We start from the raw sequence: 19,307 nt of genomic DNA, 5'->3' as shown, positions 1-19,307 counted from the left end.
GGAGGGGCTATAGCAGCTAAGGTGTAGAGACTCTCCGTTGGTGTTGATCGGAGGCATCCAGTGATAAGTCGGCAGCATGAGTTGAGTGCTGGGTCCACCTTCTTGGCATGAGTTGATCTTCCCCACACTGGGCAGGCATACTCAGCACTAGAGTAGCATAAGGCCAAGGCTGTTGATCTGAGAGTGTCTGGTCGAGCTCCCCATCTGGATCCAGTGAGCTTGTTCAAAATGTTGTTTCGTGAACAAACTTTGCTCCTTGTCTTCTCAATGTGGGTATTGTATGAGAGTGTGCGGTCGAGAGTGATTCCCAGATAAACGGGTGTTTCACAGTGCCCTAGTGTGGTTCCAGACCAGGTCACCTTCAGTTACGTTTAGCTTCACGGTTGCGGAGGTGGAAAGCACACACCTGTGTCTTGGATGGGTTGGCACGGAGGTAGTTTTCCTCATAGTATGGCGTGAGCTCATCCAGGGCTTTGGGATCACTGAATTGCACTTTAATAGTGACAGTTGTCGACACAGATTCGTGTCCATTGATATACTAACCACAACGTTGTATCATCAACATTGTATTGTTAATGCAATGCCTCTAATGGTGACGTAAGAGCCAACAACACGTTTCGTCGTTTCGTGCATCCCCCAGTAGTACTCCATCTCTTCACGCCTTTGCTCTCAAGTTTCGCACGCGTACGTGAAGAACAACTCCCTGAGTGACTGCCAATTTCGGTTATCTCTGTATATAGTGTGTGATTTCTTCACTTTAATTAATAACAATATAAACAAGTCAGTATCACAAGTTGTTGCCAGACGTGGACAGGAATCAATAACATTAGTGGTTCAGTAGACCATAGAATATAATTATAAACAAAGCTTGCAGATATTCATGGAATAATGGTCTTACCGGTAATCTGAAGATGAGCATTGGCCATTAGTATTTGAAATGCGATGAAGTTGGAGTGAAACCCTTAGCTTTATGATGATCCATTTTCAACATACATCCCGTCATCAAAGTTTTTAGTTCACTGATGCACTGCTCAATCACACTATCTAGGCTGACTGAATAGATGATGAATCTGAAAAATAAAATCTGCCTATTCTCCTATGTAATAAGATAAATTATGACTCTTGATGAAGTTTTTCTTCCAGCAAAATATGATGAGGCCTGTTTCTTTAAACCCAATCTCGCTCTCCAACCTGTTAAACAGAGTATTATGATTCACAGTGTCAAAGGCGGTACTAAGGTCTAAGGGATACACCTCTCTCTTTATGAATCAGGTTCAGTCTTCATGAGAAACACAATATGCAATTGAAAATCATCATCCGGTTACATTGAAGCATATGAGCATTGATGTTATTGATTACGTGCTTCTCAAATAAAGAGATTTATGTTAGCCACCGGGCGATAGTTCTTAAATTAGTCTGGTTTAAAAGGCTACTTCAAAGTGTTGGAAAAAAAATACAGCGGGAAGAGAATAAATATGGGGCTTGTTTCTGAAGATGCAATTAAACTTATCTGTAAACATATATGTTATTTATCACAGGTACAAAATATTAGCTCAATTACATCTTCAGAAACAAGCCCCATACTTATAATTCTACAAGTATATTAGGTACTTTATGATTCACCTTGTAGAAGTAGAATGTTCAACCAGTGTGTATTGCCAACAATGACATATGGGGCAGAAACATGGACAACAACCAATTACCTGGAACAGAAACTACAAACAGCCCAAAGAGCAATGGAAAGGAAGATGATACACATTACCTTAAGGGATAAAATTAAGAACACTGAAATAAGACGTCAAACCCAAGTCAAAGACATTATGGTGAAACTCAAAGAAGCCAAATGGAGATGGGCAGGTCATCTAGCACGAAGGGAAGATAACAGATGGACTAAACGGCTAACAGAATGGCAACCAAGAACAGGGAAAAGATCAAGAGGAAGACAGAAGAGGACATGGCGTGATGACATTACTGCCTACATGGGACATACATGGACAAAAAAATGCAAGAGACAGGGAACAGTGGAAGAATCATGAAGAGGGCTACGTCCAACAATGGTCGAAAACAGCCTGGTGAGGCTGGATTCACCTTGGAATTCTTAATAAATTATGAAAGTCGTTATACTCAGAAATTTCATAAACGCTCGAATTTTCTTTAATATATATTTTATTTCCAAATAATCAAGTAACAGTTTAATATTCAGCCGTTTGAAATCACGAATTCAAGATTGAATTGTTTGAATTAATTGATACCATTACCTTATTTTTTTGAAATTACATCAATTTATTGTAGGTATAAAGTAAACGCGAAGTCGCTATCTAATTGTGTTTATATAATATACATGCATGACATGTATTACGAGGAATACATATAAGGCACAGTTGTTGACGCTACTCAACGCTGCTCGTTTTGTAAAAATAACAATACGATGTCATCAAACAACCTGTTACCGCAGTGTCAATAATCAATTATTCAGATAGCTTGTGCGCTTAACCACATTGAGCTTAACAAGTGACAAGATAAATATTTAACACGTTGTGGGTAGTGAGATTGGTTTTGAGATGCTGATGCTGCAATGAGATTCCTTTAACATACTATGCTACGGAATAAATGACATGAATAAACAACTTGGAAGTTAGCATATAAGCTAATCGTTGCAATCGTAGTTTCTACGCTGGTAGTACGTAAACTATGCAACATCAATACAGTCAATATGAGTCTTATTATCTTTATCAAATGTTTTTCCAAAATAATGGAAATATTATCCATGCAAAATACTGGTCCATGAGAATACTCTTCAAATGATTTTGCAATGCATTATACCAGCGCTACCGTCCCGGGTTCAATTCCCCGCAGGACACAAAAATCTCCGCTCTCCCCGTGGTTCATCTGGTAATGGCGGGGAAGATGATCCATGATAAAGACTTCGTTTACAGGCGGTTCCGATCAGGGTAACGCCCGATTGTCGGCTACACTTGACTGTCCTGTAAAAATACCCCGACAAGCTATCTACGGCCACCCCCTTCGTTCACCAGGTCACCTGTGCCTGGCCGAAGTTTCGTCAGCATTATCTCATAGATTTCAGCTGTTAATGCCTAGATATGCCCGACATAAAAAAAGATAAATTGTATAACAAGTCAAAAACTGTATAATTATTCTGGACATTTCAAGAATATCTAATGTTAGATATGGAAGAATTGATGGGTACCAATCATTTTTATACATCCTGTACTTTATCAAGATCGGATACTAGAAACAAGTCAGTTATACCGAAACAAAAATGATAATCATAATGTATAGTCTGCTTTCTATTGTCAGAATTAACATTTTCTGCCATTTGTGGAAGACGTTGCTGGCTTTCGTGTTTTGTTTTACTTTGCTTGTATCATTGCTTGAAATTTCAGAAGCAAGCTATAAGTAGTCAAACTGGGGTCATGATTATTCAAAGAATACAATATCAAAGCCTTTTGTTCAACAGACTGACGTACTTACAATATGCCACACACCTGTTTATTCTCTGCTTCACTACATTCATTTACCATCTCTTTCACGCTCATCTTATCCTATTTTAATCGTCATTTAAATTTGTGTTCGAATGACTTAAAATGAATACGACTAAGCAAAATATCAGATATCTTGTATCTTGTATCTTGTATCTCAGTGTATATTACAATTCTGTGAAAGAAATGTAAGGTTTATGAATCAAAATGTTTTAAGTTAATAAAGTGATCCATTAGTATCCATTACCTTTAGTTTACAACGTAATTTCTGAATGCTATTCATTTCCAACCAACCCTCTCCTTTCAAAATAAAAGCATCTTCAATGAATATCAAACGTAATTTTTTAATGCTATTCATTTGCAAAATAATCGTATCCTTTTAAAATAATAGCGTATTCACTGAATATATATCAGAAACGTTATTTCAAGCAAAGATATATCTAATTGCTTAAGGTTGTACTACAACCTTTGATAAATTTGTGCCTATCTTTGCATTTTTCCCAATAAATAATAACACACTGGTAACAAAAGTTACGCATATTATAGGGGCAAGGAATCTATTTACTACACTGGAATTTCAGTGATTCAAGATATTAAAGCGGTACGTTATTTACGATAAGAAAAGAGGTACCGCTAGAATGTACCTCATTTCTTAACATATGATAATGAACCACTTGTCTCGAATCACTGACATTTCAGTGCATTGGATTCCTTGCCCCTATAATATACATAACCTTTGTTACCAGTGTGTAGTTATTTTTGAGAAAAATGCAAAATAAGTCGAAAAAAATTTATCAGGGGTATAGTACCACCTTAGTGACGTTCATTATTCCATTATATTGCATGGTCAACGTTCAATATAACTTTCTTATATAAATAGCAACGCTTTTTTAAATACAAGATAAAATGTATCCTCGGGCTAAATTAAAAAAAGAAACCGACAAGGACCAAACAGCATTTTAATAGTAATATTATCATCACAATATTGTCAACAGAATGTGTTAGTATTTTCATGTTATTGAGTAATTCATATTGCTACTCAGCGTCAATTATGGGCAAAAATACGCAACCCATGCCTTGGGCCAGACCTGGTGTTCGAAATAGTTTCTTGCCTTTTCCTATATGTCTGATTAGAAAACTTAATGCATTCAAATGCTATTTGTTACATCCCCTGTAGATGATAACTGCAAGCATAGCATCATTTTGAAAAGTTTAACCTTGAAAAAAAGTACGCCAATTGTAATTGATAGAAGATTGTAAGATTTGTTGCATTTTACAAGATTGTTATTTTTATTGATTTTATTGATATTCATAGGACACAGGGAAAATGTTTATTTAAGAGAATAGCAGATCTGGAAGATGTTTTTAATTTGATTGTAATCAAATCAATTATCAATTATATAAATTATCAATATTGTAAATATCGTATTTTTCAATTTTTTTACTCCAATATTGAGGAGTGCATATATAGTGTAGTGAATACAATTCATTTATGTAAATCTTCATGGTGCCAATTGCTGACACAGATACGTGTCCAATTGCTACCAACCAAAGGAGGAATCATCAATATTATATTGTATTTGGTGACGTAAGATACAACCCCGGGTTTCGTGCAACAACCACAAGCATGACAAGTGTAATCTATCTTCATGACTTTGCGCTCAAGTTCAGGGCCGGATTTACTTTTTTGTGGTTCCTGGGCGTGGCTTTTTTAGATGCATTTGCTACCTTAGTGATGAGTATTGAAAATGCTATTTTAAAAGTAACTGTAGTGCATCGTTTACACCTAAAAGTGGGAAAATTTCCAAACCGTCTCGCTTCCCTGGCTCTCAAATGAGTTTACCGGAACAATGGTGGGGAAACGCGCGAACATTTGCAATTCAAATGCTATTTTGGGAAAAAATTATAAATTGTTGCCTAAGATAAGGCCAAAGGAAGATGCACATTACAGCTTATTCTAACTTTATCTTTTTTTTTTAAATTAAAATGTTTTCAAATTATTTTTTTCATCTCAGGATTTTAGTTTGAGGTGTAAAGCCAAATTATCGTCCCCATTATCAATTTTGTCAAATTTTAGTAATTTTAAATACACATTACTTTTTGTTGTCCGAGTTTTAATCTTGAACAATTTATGTGGGGGAAATTTTAGCACACCCCAGCTCCCCCGGCTTCCCCTGGTTTTCCCCCTCCTAGATCGTGGCAGGCCCACCGTGCCTTGTGGCGAATCTGGCTCTGCTCAAGTTACGCGAACATGAGAGACTACTAATTTTGGGTATTCCTATAGTGTGTGTGATTTTTTCACTTTAATTAATAACAATATAAGCAAGTCGATGTCACAAGTTGTTGACAGACGTTGACAAGAATCAATATTCATTAATGATAGCAAGCATATGTTATCTACTTTTTATTCAGATTTGATCTCAATGTATGTCTCTGAGTAAACCAGCTGAACAAGCATATTTCATGTGTTAATGCCATAAAAATATCAACTGTAATAGAGTTACTTGCAATGCGACAATCAGACGCTGTATATTTCACTCTGAAATTACAGGGTGTCCCCAAATTATCTGTATCGGGCATGTTGAGTTGTTAAATACATTTACAGTTATAAATACAGAATATGATCGCCAGAAATAATCTATTTTGAAAATCTGTAAATTCACTGAACATGCTCAATTATTTTGAAAGGTTATGCAGATATTTTCGGTGTGTTCTTTTCTTACTTCCAACAAAAAATTGATATCTTTCAATTGTTTGTGATGTTTACGAAGGAATCCTCATAGTATCCTTCCTTTTGCGACAGATTTGAATATAACAAACCCTCAGATACATGAAAGTGAAGATGAGATTTGCAACAAAATACCTTACGCAAGTTATAGGCATTGTAATATGGATAGTACCAAATTTTGTGTGTGTGCGTGTGTGAATCGTACAAAAATGCTGCTTTCAACCTATATCTCTGAACTCATAAATGGAACAATTTCACTTGGTCCTACATCTACGAATTATTCATGATATCAAACTCCATCTGTGCCAAATTTGGTGCTTTTTCTAACAATTTGAAATATTTTGCCAGCAGCAAATGGTGAATGGTGGTGATTAAGCACGCATGCCTTTATTATACTCCCCCCTGTAAAAAAAACAAAAACCAATTTTTGTCGATTTTTAATAATATCGTTGCCAAATAAATATAATTAAGATAATTTAATGAAATTAACAGAATAAGTAAGTATGTGAAATGTGTAACATTACAACATAGGCAACCTTTGTTACACAGTTCATTTAACATTTTTAATATTTTCTCAAATCGGGAGAGGACACGGTATATCAATCTGGGACTCCATGTTTAAAAGTCATTACTCTAATCACTAACCACTTGAATATTCTTGAATACTCTGCGTGCTAGCTATAGGCATCATCATAATAAGCACAACTTTTGAGTCGAATATTTTCTCAATATATCTCAAGAACCACTGAACCAATACTAGGGTTGTTGTACTCATTTTGATGCATTTGTCCATGCTGATTCCAAATATGGTCATGCAATATTATAACATTTAAATAAAACAACAACATTTGAAACTTGTTGTCTGCCGTTGACACCCGCGTGGAGAGATTTAATAGTTAAAATACACAATAGTCGAATAATTTTTTCTTGTATTTTTGCTTGAAAGATTACAAGCAATCGAATTAGTCTAATTAGGGTCAACCCAAGATTGTATAAAGGTTACAAAATCAAGGCTTATTTTTCAATAGACGGACATACTTTGTAAAGGGGTAAAGATATAGTATATAAATCCTCTTTCTCTCTCTCATTCACTACGGTACCTCTCATCTCATCTCTCTTTCACTATCATTCCTTACTTAATTGACAAGTAAATTTGTGTTGTGTAAGTTAAAAAAAATCAAAGCAAATATCAGATATCTTGCATTTGTTTTGAATAAATTATATATAGAACACTTTAACTGAATCAAATGATGTATTGGTATCGATTATTTTTATTTTTAAAAGTAATGTTTTAATGCTTTTTATTTACAAACCACAAGTACCCTTTTAATATAATGGCGTCTGCAATGAATATATACCAGAAACGTTATTTCAAGTAAATAAGTATATACCTAATGCTTAATGACTTTCTTTGTTCCATTACGTTACATGGTCAATGATGTAACTTTTGTTATACAAAGCAAAATAGCAACAATTGTTTAATAAAAGATGAAATAATCCGTAGGCTAAACATCAAAGACAAAGAAACAGGGGTGGATTCTGATATGACCTCCTAGCACAATTCGGAGCGTTTTTTCGTGTTATTGATTGAGTAATCCATATTGCTACTAAACGTCAAATTGATAAATATGCGCAAAAAAATACGTAACCTCTGCCTTGGGCCAGAACTGGTGTTCAGAAATGGTTTCATGCTTTTCTCGTATGTCTGATTAGAAAACTCAGTGCTTTTTGTTACATCCCTTGTGGATGATAAGTGCGAGCGTAGCATCATTTTGAGAAGTCAGGCCACTTCTATCTTCCTACACTTTTACCCGTTACACGCGGATTATATCAGTTCAATAGAAAACAGACAATGATAAAAGTAGTTAAATTTTTAATAAACTGACTGTTTCGAGAACAACATTGAAATAAAAAAATGCACGAGAACGATTTGAATACCTGTTATTGTTTATTAGATCATAACTACAGAAGAATGTATGAATCTAGCACATTTTCTATGTCAAGTACATACGTGGACGAAACATCCGAACACAAAACATTATTTATTAGTTGTCTCTTGGCTGATTACTGAAAGCGAGAAAAATTGCTCAAATTTGTAACATTAAACACTTGTTTGATTTAGACTTTTGGGAATGCCGCGCAGTGAAGATATGCGATAAATAAAAGTAACCTATGTGGTATTTTAGCCCAGGGGAATTATAAATGACGTAAATAGTCTGTGCAGTACAATGTTTAAAATTGATGACGGGTTGCATTGGGTTTCTTGTATCTGTAAGATGTCCCAGAATGGTCATATAAACACTTGAGTGTCATCCGTGCATCATCGTTGTCAGTGGTTGTTTTTGAATTATCGTTATCTGCAACATTCCGCACGTTCAACGCAAAACTTACAATATTTTTAAAATGTCTTCAAAAGGTTATTGTAAACTAATTTTGCAAACTTTTTTGACAAATATTTTGTCAACACTTAAATACCATTATGTTAAAATATTTGCACCCAGCAAACACAGAAATGTTCATAAAATGTTTTTTCAAAACGTTTCAATAACATTTAAATGTCGGGTTATATAAAGGTCATGAAAACGTTTTGCAACCGTTTTTTGCAAAATATTTTTCCAACCCAAAAATAACATTTTGTTGAGAATGTTTTGCATCAAGTTTACAAAAATGTTTTTGGAATGCTATTACAACGGTATTATATAACCGGATATTTAAACGTTTTCTGGAAAAATTTTGTGTTTGCTGGGCAGCAGATTATCAAAACATGTTTTAATGTTATGAAAACGTTTTATACCCTTAGTATATCCTTTATATAACCCGACATTTAAACGTTTTCTGACAACCTTTATTACCCTTTGGGAATGATGTCGAAAACGTTTTATGTTTGCTGGGTAGGTGTTTATATACATATTGAGTGCCTGAATCATAGTAACAAAGAATGTTAATTTCATGTTCTCATTTATCATTAAATTTGACAACGGTATGATATTATGTTGTACGTTATTTCTTCCCAGGTTGATGAGGTAAGCATTACTTTCAAAGCTAAATATATCCCAAACACTGCTCCAACCAATGTGTACATGTACCGATCTAGTGAAAGATGCATGACTGCCACTGACTTACATATGGACGAACTATGATTCTATATAGAAATTTCCGCTTTTTATATAAATTTCTTTATTTTCGCTTAATTATGAACACACCATAATACCACTACGTTGTTGTTACGAACAAAGCGAAGATGCTTTTGTTTACTTCGCGAATGTAGTTTTATACAGCAACTTTTGAACTTCATATTATTATGAATGTTATGAAACTGAAATGATGAGTGAGTGTAGTCAAGTAGTGAATCATCGAACATATAAAATTGCAAATAATTCTATTAATGCAAAGTACCTAAGACAAATGAGATTCTGTCGCCTTAAATATTACGCTTTTCGACTCGGTTGTTAAATGAGAAATATACCGCTTGAAATGTGATATTGTAGGGCCCAGTAACGATAGGCTATGGATGCAATTAGTTAATGCTTTTGAGCAAAGACAAATTTGTTGCTTATTGAATTTGTCTCGCTATAAAAAGCAAAGCAAATCATTTACTCTTAGACTATACCATCTCCTGTTGAAAAACGGGATCGCTTCACAGTGCAAGAATTAACCACTTTAGAGTTTTTCATTGCTATTATGTCAAATAGATTAAAACGGGTTAATGAAACATAGTACCTTTGGCCTACATTTTGAACAAACATGGCAAATAATTCTACTGCATTTTTGTAGCTAAATTATCTTAATTAAGTTTTTTCAATATTATGATTGAATGTTATAATAGTTATTGTAAATGCCGAGATCCAAGTAAAGTTTGACCTTGAAAAAAAAATGTCATTTTTGTAATAGGCAATTAAACTTAATAATGGACTACTGGCTTTTGTTTAATTTTACTTTATTAATATTTTTAATTTGATTTGTTTCGTTTCGTTTCTTTACTTCCATGAGTTGAGAATTACGCATAACTAAATTTTAATCGCGAAGCTCATTTTGTTCGACTCCTGCCGGCGCTATTATTTTTATTCTGCTTTATAAATTTACCTGACATTTATTATTTAATCAGATTTGAGAAAAACTTAGTCAGATAGGCCATGCAAAAAATTCTCAATACAGTTATTGTCTAAAAATATATCAATTAACAGAGTGGTGTGGTTTTTTTTTCAAATAAGAGAAAGAAGTGCAATAAGAGCATAAAAAACCGCGAAGTATAGTTATCCAACAAGCTTAAACTATAAATTAACCCCCGATAGAGGGTAGGGCATGAAGAATGAGAGAAATTAAAACCACAAACCGCGAAAGACCGCCAACAACCGCCACTTAATAAGGAAATCCAACTAGATTGACCCGCAGGGCTACAAACAATTATCAACCGCGAAATTTGGATATCGTACTAGATTGCCCTGCAGAACTACAAAAACCACAATCATTAAATCACAATTATCTTGCTAAGTCGTGGCACTTAGACGCTTCCGTAGTATAAGCCTTGCTACATATACGCGCATTTCTTAGTTTCAATTTGAAGTAAATCGGACTGACTCTGTGTCTCGCTGGCATCGTCAACATTGGGTACGTGTTGTTCATATTTACATTTTAGTTGCCTTGAATAATTAAAGTAATTTAAAATGTATATTGATCATATTATGTATCCCTATTAACATTACAGTCACCAGTAAATAAACGGCTGATAAAGTTTTATTAAATTATTTATTTTATTTCATTTTATTTTATTTTACAAATTCGGCTAAAAATACATCAAAAAGCAAAGTAAAATTACGCAATACATACAAAAGGAAACAAAAGTAAAAATAGACCCAATGGGCTAGCCAGATAGAGTCAGAAGCATCAAGACACTGTCACCAAAAGGTGTGACTCCTCCAACCCATTGGGGCAATTACATAAAAAGATATACTATTGCACTGTTTAAACACATTGTGTGTACATCCACATCACAAGGATGCACCTGCCAGCCACCACACGTGTCTCCCCACCCACCAGCCAGGAACAAAAACCAGACCCATGCCACGTGGAGGCCACTCCAAATCATCCCCAAGCCACACTGCCTACATGAAGGAATACAGAAAACATTCCCAAACCAGGCAACCTGGGGACGACCCCAAGTGACCGGGACCCGGGACGAGTCCGGCATCCACCCAAGGCCAACAAATGAAAAGAGACACATGCAGCAGCCGACAAGCCCACCCTCTCGATATGGATGTACGCATCATTACAAGATGGAAATCTGCTCAGTGACTCCTACCTATCAGACACATGGATTTACCCCCCCCCCCTCCTCCCCGGCCCACCTGAACCCAACCAACCCACCCAGCAACATCCCACTCCCACCCACCAGACCAACACAGGCCATAAAGACGGATAAAGTAGGTCACTGAGCAGAAAACCGAGACAACAAAATTTAAGAGTCCTGCTCTTCAGTACTATTATTTACTAAATAAATTTTCAAATGTTTTTTAAAAGACTTTGTGCCCATGTACAAGATAAAATGATCCTTTACAGAATTTGGCAAACCAGCCCACAGGCGAGGGAAATTTACAGCAATGGTAAATTTGAAACTGTCAGTTTTGGGTGTGATATTATGATTAAAAACTAAGTTTTCTGAGTGACGTGTGTTTACAGACCAATTGCTGAAACCAAAAGCGTTATAATTTAATATACAAGTACAGGCAAAACATATAGACAAATATTTCCTTCTGTTGCCTAGATCCATGATGTTGAGTTGTTTGAGACGTTCCCCATATGATTGACCCCCCCGCCGTTGACCCAATATGAACCTGGTGGCACGACGTTGAATAGTTTCCAGGGTGCTAATGTGATTTTTGCGATAAACAAACCAAACTGGGGAACAGAAATCAATAATAGGTAAAACAAGGGAACGATACAGCGTAAGGAGGATATTTTGATTTTGATTTCCAACCACAGTTCTAAGAAAACCTAACAATCTATTGCACTTTTTGGTTACATAAGATACATGTACATTCCATGTGAGGTCAGAAGAAATCTGAACCCCAAGAAGACGAAGACTGTTAGCTTGAGAAAGCTTAGTATTTGACACAAGATAAATTGGAGAAGGCTTATTTTTACGACGGGTAATACACATAACCTGACACTTTTGGGGATTTAGTTGGAGAGCATTATTCTCTGACCACCAGTGAAGCGTAGTAAGATCATTCTGAAGAATTTAAATATCAGAATCATTGGTAATTGTGCGAAATAAAAAGGTATCATCAGCGTATTGAAAAATCTTGGAGCAGAGGTGAAGATGGAGGTCATTGACATAAATATTAAAAAGCAGTGGCCCCAACACCGACCCTTGGGGCACACCTGAGAGGACAGAAACAAAATTGGACATTTGACCACGGAAAACAACCCTCTGCTTGCGGTTGGTAATGAAGGAAAAGATCCAGCTTAGGATTGGACCCTAAAACCATAAGTGCGATGCAGCTTTGCCAAAAGAACTGCATGTGAGATAGAGTCAAAAGCGCGACTGTAATCAACTGAAACTAAGTCAATACGCGGTGTCGGGGATGTACGACGATCCAAAATTTTGTTCCACTCACAAACGGCTTCATTTAAAGCAGTGGTACATGATTTCCCAGGAGAAAATCCATGCTGGTCAGTGTAAAGAAGACTGTTATACAAAAGATGATTACGGATGTGGTCAGAAACAATACTCTCCAACATTTTGACAATAATTGATGTAAGTGCAATCGGACGATAATTTTTGAAATCACTCCGATCACCTTTTTTATACACAGGAACAATATTAGCGGTCTTGCAACATGAAGGAAGATTACCAGTTGAAATGGATATGTTAAAAATGCGAGTGAGAACAGGGCAGATGAGGTTTGCACACAATTTGAGCATACGACATGAGATTTCATCAGGACCAACTGCCTTGTCAGGGGAGAGACTCCTGAGATGATGGTCCGAAGTAGCAAGTTTCTCAGTTACTTGAACATCAAACACTTGATCAGATCTTGAAGCGAACACAAGGTCGAGCATCGAGGGAGGACCATTTTCTGGCGTGCGTGTGTAATCGTTGACCAGCTGATGTAGACCAAAAATGTCAGAGATGGCAGTGAGCTTTTCATAGAAATTGCTATTGGGAATGCGATTTGGTCCAACATTTACAATGAAATCACCAAGAAGCAAGGTACCGGCAAAACGCTCAGGATGAAGGTTTGCAATAGTTTCCTCAAGACAATCGAGAGCTTCCATATCCCTGGGTTGCGGGCAATAAAAAGCCCCACACAGCCATCGTTTATTTGCTATGCAGATTGAAGCCCAAACAGATTGTGATGAAGTGTTCGGGTAACTGTGCCGAGATGTTAATTCAACTGGATCCAAATTTGGAGAGAGGGCTAGCAGAACCCCACCTCCATTAGTGGTTCTGTCATTTCTAAAAATAATATAGTCATTAAGTACAGATGAGCTGGGTATATGAGAATCTAACCATGTTTCGGCTATACCAACAATTTGAAATCCACGGGTATAGACATAAGTTTGCAAATCCAACAGTTTGTTTTTAACACTGCGGGTATTCAAAAAAATACCAGAAATACTCTGGGAACAGTGAGGCACCCTTTCCTCATTTGAAGTATTTGATGAAAAGCTGGAGTTTATATTTGACTGAGGTCCAGGGTTTTGATGAATGTCCCTGACAAAAGTAGTAATTGGAAACTAGCGGTGTGATTTGCGTAATATGCGATGTGCCTGCTGCAGTATTTGCTATTTGAATATGAAGAGCTGAGATATTGATCTATCCTGTGGTGAAGGTATACGGCAATGATGGAATTAAGTTTGTTACAATGAATGGTAGAGAATCTTGATGCTAATATAATGATAATAATAACCGAGGTACGTGATGATGTAAACAGCTGTTCTTTGTTGAGCACCATGGTGGTTAATCAAAGTGATTGCACAGTTAAATTTGAGACTAGTACAGGTAAGCTAGAGTCTTGCACAGGTAAGCTTAAAACTATCAACACCAAGGTTTCCAAATTCTGCTACCTCACAACCAGCTTTCAGGAACAGTCCAAAATTGCACAAATGCTATCGTAAGGAACCTATTTAAAGATTCCATGGTGAACACAGATTGGTATATACTCCTACCTTTGATGAAAAAGTTTGAAGATAGGTTCAAAAAGATGTAAAAATGAAGCAAAAAAGTAGAGCCCAGCTCTGAATGTATCTAGTTTTTTACTGTCGTAATTCAAGGATAACATAATTTCAAACATCTATTTTTCGTTTTATTCGTTTTATGGAGTACTTCGTAACCCGATGACTTTCCAAGCTTGGAGCTGCTTGGCTACATTCATAAAAGAAAGGAAATCCACCAAAAAACGTTGACAACGTAAAGAAAGCAGCAAGTTTAAAAAGCCCCACCTCGGCTCACTTTTTGAAACTTGGACCCAATCGGTGTTTTTTAACGTTTTAACAATAGCATCATTGCCATTTACATGCCTACTTGTTATTCGTTTAATTCAATCATTGATCATGAACTTAATATTATAAAACAAAACATATATAGGATATTGGCCAAGAACAACATAATAACCTTTCTGATCGTTCCAGAATGCTAACAACTTTATATCGCATCGGCACATTAAAGATACATAACACTTCTGGAAATGTTTTAAGTTGATAATTATGACAAAGTTTAAATCAGTATCTTTTACAAATGGGACCAAGTTTCAAAAAGTGAGCCGAGGTGGGGGCTTTTTAAACTTACTGTTTTCTTTACGTTGTCAAGGTTTTTTTGGTGGATTCGGTTTACCAGTATGATGCATTATCATTAACAAATCAAAATTCAAACTCTTATATAACACACTGATAAAGATATCTGAAAAAGGAAATGATAAGCTCACCCTTTGGCAAATAAATTCTATGATAGTTCGTGTTCGTAGACGTCTAGTATAAAAATAAAGATTCATTTGACTAAAGGTAAAAATAACATATCTTTAATTGGTAAAGCCATTTAAGTGTAGACAGTGGTAAAAATTAATAAATAGATTTGAAGCGACCGCTACTATATGAACACTATTATTTAGAGCTACTATTGCGGTTGTATATCATGTTTTTGTAAACTCGCGTCGAACCAATAACACTATAGCTGATGACCATTGTCAACGACATCATAATCTAGAAGAATAAGCAAGACAGCGTCGAGACTGTAGTCCCATATATTTGAACAATACATAATTGCTACCTGCTATTATATTTTTATGACAATTACAGCAATAAGGAACACTGGAAATTGTTTATTAACGAAATGAAATAACATAATTTACAATTTTTATTTGTAGGTGATGTCATCATACAGACTGATTTTCTATGTACGCGTAAACATTGTTACATTCTACTTGTAAAATTTGAAATAACATATAATTATTTGCTGTCCAGTTAAATGGCCATTAAATGAAAACTATTTGTAAGGCAGGTTTTTTATTTGATTGTAAACTTGAAATCAAATCAATCCGACCAACATATGACAACATTATGAATTGATTTACATTGGTATTCTATATTTGAAATTGTATACTGGGATTCAAAGCCGACATATTTTTAGTATAAAATTGAATTTCATCATAAACTTGACATTTGTGTTATAAACCTGACATTTGTTGTAATTATCAATTATTTTAATCTATAGACGTCATATGATGATAAGAATAAATAATTGAAGTTTAATACACTGTTAGCATTTTGGTTACATGGGCATAATTTTGACCAACAAATAGAATAGATTCACAAAAAGACTTCAAAACTCAATTTAAGAAGTTAGACATTGAAAATAGAAGCATTTTAACCAGTTCGTTTTTAAAGGTGTGGAGCACCAAGTTCATGAAGTCATAAAAGAAATCAGGAACCACTTATTCCCATTTTACATATCAATACTATTTCTCTAATGCGTTAGCAACACATATCCAAAATGTTAACGAAATCCGTGATAGTAAGCTGTCCAAAATGAAGTGCACACCACTTTGTCCTTTTTGTTCTCATTTCTTCACAAAATGCAATGGGTGTAGTACAATTCTTTTCGACAAAGATATGCGTCCATTGCCATACATTGCTAAATCATCAATATTGTAACGTAATTGCAATGTATCTACCGGTATTGGACGTGTAAGACTAAGAGCCAACAACATGTTTCGTCGTTTTGTGCAACCCCCATGGTACTCCATCTCTTCACGCCTTTGCTCTCAAGTTAAGCACGCGTACGTGAAGAACAACTCCCTGAAGGGCAAGGACTGCCAATTTCGGGTAATTTTGTATAGTATTTGATTCACTTACTTACGTAATAATAATAATATAAATAAATCAATGTCATAAGTTGTTGACAGACGTTGACAAGAATCAATAATCATTAGTGATGGCAAGCATACGTGATCTACTTTTTATTCAGATTTGATCTCAATTTTTGTCTCTGAGAAAACCAGCTGAACAAGCTATTTCGTGTGTTACTTTGTGCTAGGAAAAATCAATAGTACTAAAACTCATACCGTCATAGATCTATTTAAAACTCGACAGTCAGACGTTAAATTTCATTTTACAAATACTTTATTTTCATGGAAACCTGAACGAATTATGAGAGTCGTTACTCTCCGAAGTCTTCTTAATCACTAAACGCTTGAAGGTTATTTAATTTATACATTTATTCAAATAATTTTTAATAGTTATTGTTGTTTTGGGATGCCTGACCAGAATGCAATTCACGCGTACCAACATATTGGCTGGCTAATTATGCTAATTATTCACATTCACGCTGAAATTGTTCCCGTTTTCTCACATAGATACTTAAAGGGGACGATATTCGACATTGTATGTAAGTTTGAAGAGAATTCATATCCTAAACCGATAGGGTTACCCCCCTTTAATATCAGCGCATATGTCACCAATGCGAGTCACTCATTTGACAGTGAGTCGTGTCGGTTCTTTTGATATGTCACGACTGCCCGGACGCCATGTACGTACTGTGTTATGCACATCGTGTACGCGTTCGACTAATATTTCCATCGTAATAACAAAACGACGGTTCATGAGGTTTATTCAAACTCTTGGATTTTGACAAAACTACAGAAGTCCAAGTCTTGATTTTTGCATTTTGTGTTCGTTTACTAAAGTACATAACAATCGTGTAAAAACAGAATTTTGAAACATATTGAGGGCGTCCTCCTCAGCAAATTTGATAATATTGGTTTTATAGGTTGAACTCATCGATAATTATTTTCATATCTAAGAAGTTGAAAGAAATTAGTATGGTTAAAATATTCGCGAGCTACATTTACCTTCGTAGCGAAGCAGCTAAATGTGCTTATATAACTTATAAGTATTATAAGTATTACCATACACGGTTGTTGACGTAACAACGCTGCTAAATTTGTAACAATAACGCTACAATGTCATCAAACAACCTGTTACCGCAGAGTCAATAATCAATTATTCAGATAGCTTGTGCGTTTAACCACATTGAGCTTAACAAGTGACAAGATAAATATTTAACACGTTTTGGGTAGTGCGGTAACGGAAGAAATGTCATGAATACACCACTTGGAGGTTTGCAAACAATATTGCAAGTCATGCTCCAGGAGCACTCTGTGGGGAAGATATCTCAAATATACTTGATGCAATGTAATCAGAGTTCCTGCGCTGCTTGAATCGACCTGATAGTGAAAGTCTCTTATAAATAGTTTGATTTATGATGCGCAACATCTATCTTTTTTTCTTTATCATATATTGAACTAAATCTTGCAAACCTTAGGATACGTATTAAGAATTGAAAATATGACATTATGATTTATCAATGCTAAATACTAGCCCATGAAGACACACTAGCTTACTAGCACTGCAAAGTAATCGGTTATTGTGTTTAAATAAGTAATCAAAAGAAACTTACGAATGAGTGATTATGTATTGAAAAAGGTTGGGAATGACAATATCTGGGTAGCAGGCCAAAAGTATTCAAAGTTGATAAAGCATTATGTAAGGCACATTTTGTTACGTTGGATATATTTGATCAGGTTCAAGTAGAAAATTACCACAATTTCATCAAAAACATCTTGTTTCCGTGAGCTATGCCACTCTTCAACAAACTGAAAACCTTGCTAACGTTGCGCTAGAAGCTGGTCAAAACATTGGGCTATACCATTTAACATCCACACTATCCATGTGGAAATATTTTTCACAGGAGGAATATGATTTTTAAATGCAATTACCACCTTAACAGCTCTATTTGAAACTCACTCTTTCTCAAAGGGTGTATGCCTAATGTGTTCATTATTATTTGAAATTCATACTCGCCCTGTGGAAGATATTTCCAAAATCTTTCACAGAGGTAGTGTGGATTTAAATGGTAAGAGATAGTTTCCATCATCTCTGTAAATAGTGATTCCCTCTCGGCGCCTAATCCAAACTGCCTCACCAATCTGTCTTTTGTTCCTGTCGCATTCCATTGATCTGATATTTGATCAAGATCTGATACGTGATGTGTTTCTAGTAGATTAAGATCTGATATACTAGATGTGATACTAGACTAAGGTCTGATATTAGGTCAAGTTATTTTGGGTGTAAGAATTCAAGTCAGTCATATAAAAGGTGCGTTGTTATATAACATTTACAGCCTTTCTTGTGGATACGAAAACAAAAATTATTGGCGACCATTCCAGTAAAGCATCATGGGCATATCAAAAGATGACACTCTTGTGCAATGCGAAGATATATCTTTCTTGATCTCTGGCTGTGCGAATTCACTGAATTCTGTTATTTATGCGAGGCTATATTTGGGAGTTTATAGAGGAAGACACCGATAACCCTGGCTTTCACAGACAAACAAACCCTGATGAAGTTTTGCTAACACTATTACAACACAATTGATTGAATTTACGACCTCAAACAAGTAGGATGTATTGACCACACTATCAACTGAAGTCAACCTCTTGTTATTGCTTCAGCATGACCGGATAAACAGAATGAGCCCTGTTAGTTCCGCAAGGGTTTTTTCCGGTTTCACAACGGAGTAA

The sequence above is a fragment of the Amphiura filiformis genome, chromosome 6, assembly GCF_039555335.1.
Source record: "Amphiura filiformis chromosome 6, Afil_fr2py, whole genome shotgun sequence".
Classification (NCBI taxonomy): domain Eukaryota; kingdom Metazoa; phylum Echinodermata; class Ophiuroidea; order Amphilepidida; family Amphiuridae; genus Amphiura; species Amphiura filiformis.
Note: the sequence above shows the minus strand (reverse complement) of the source record.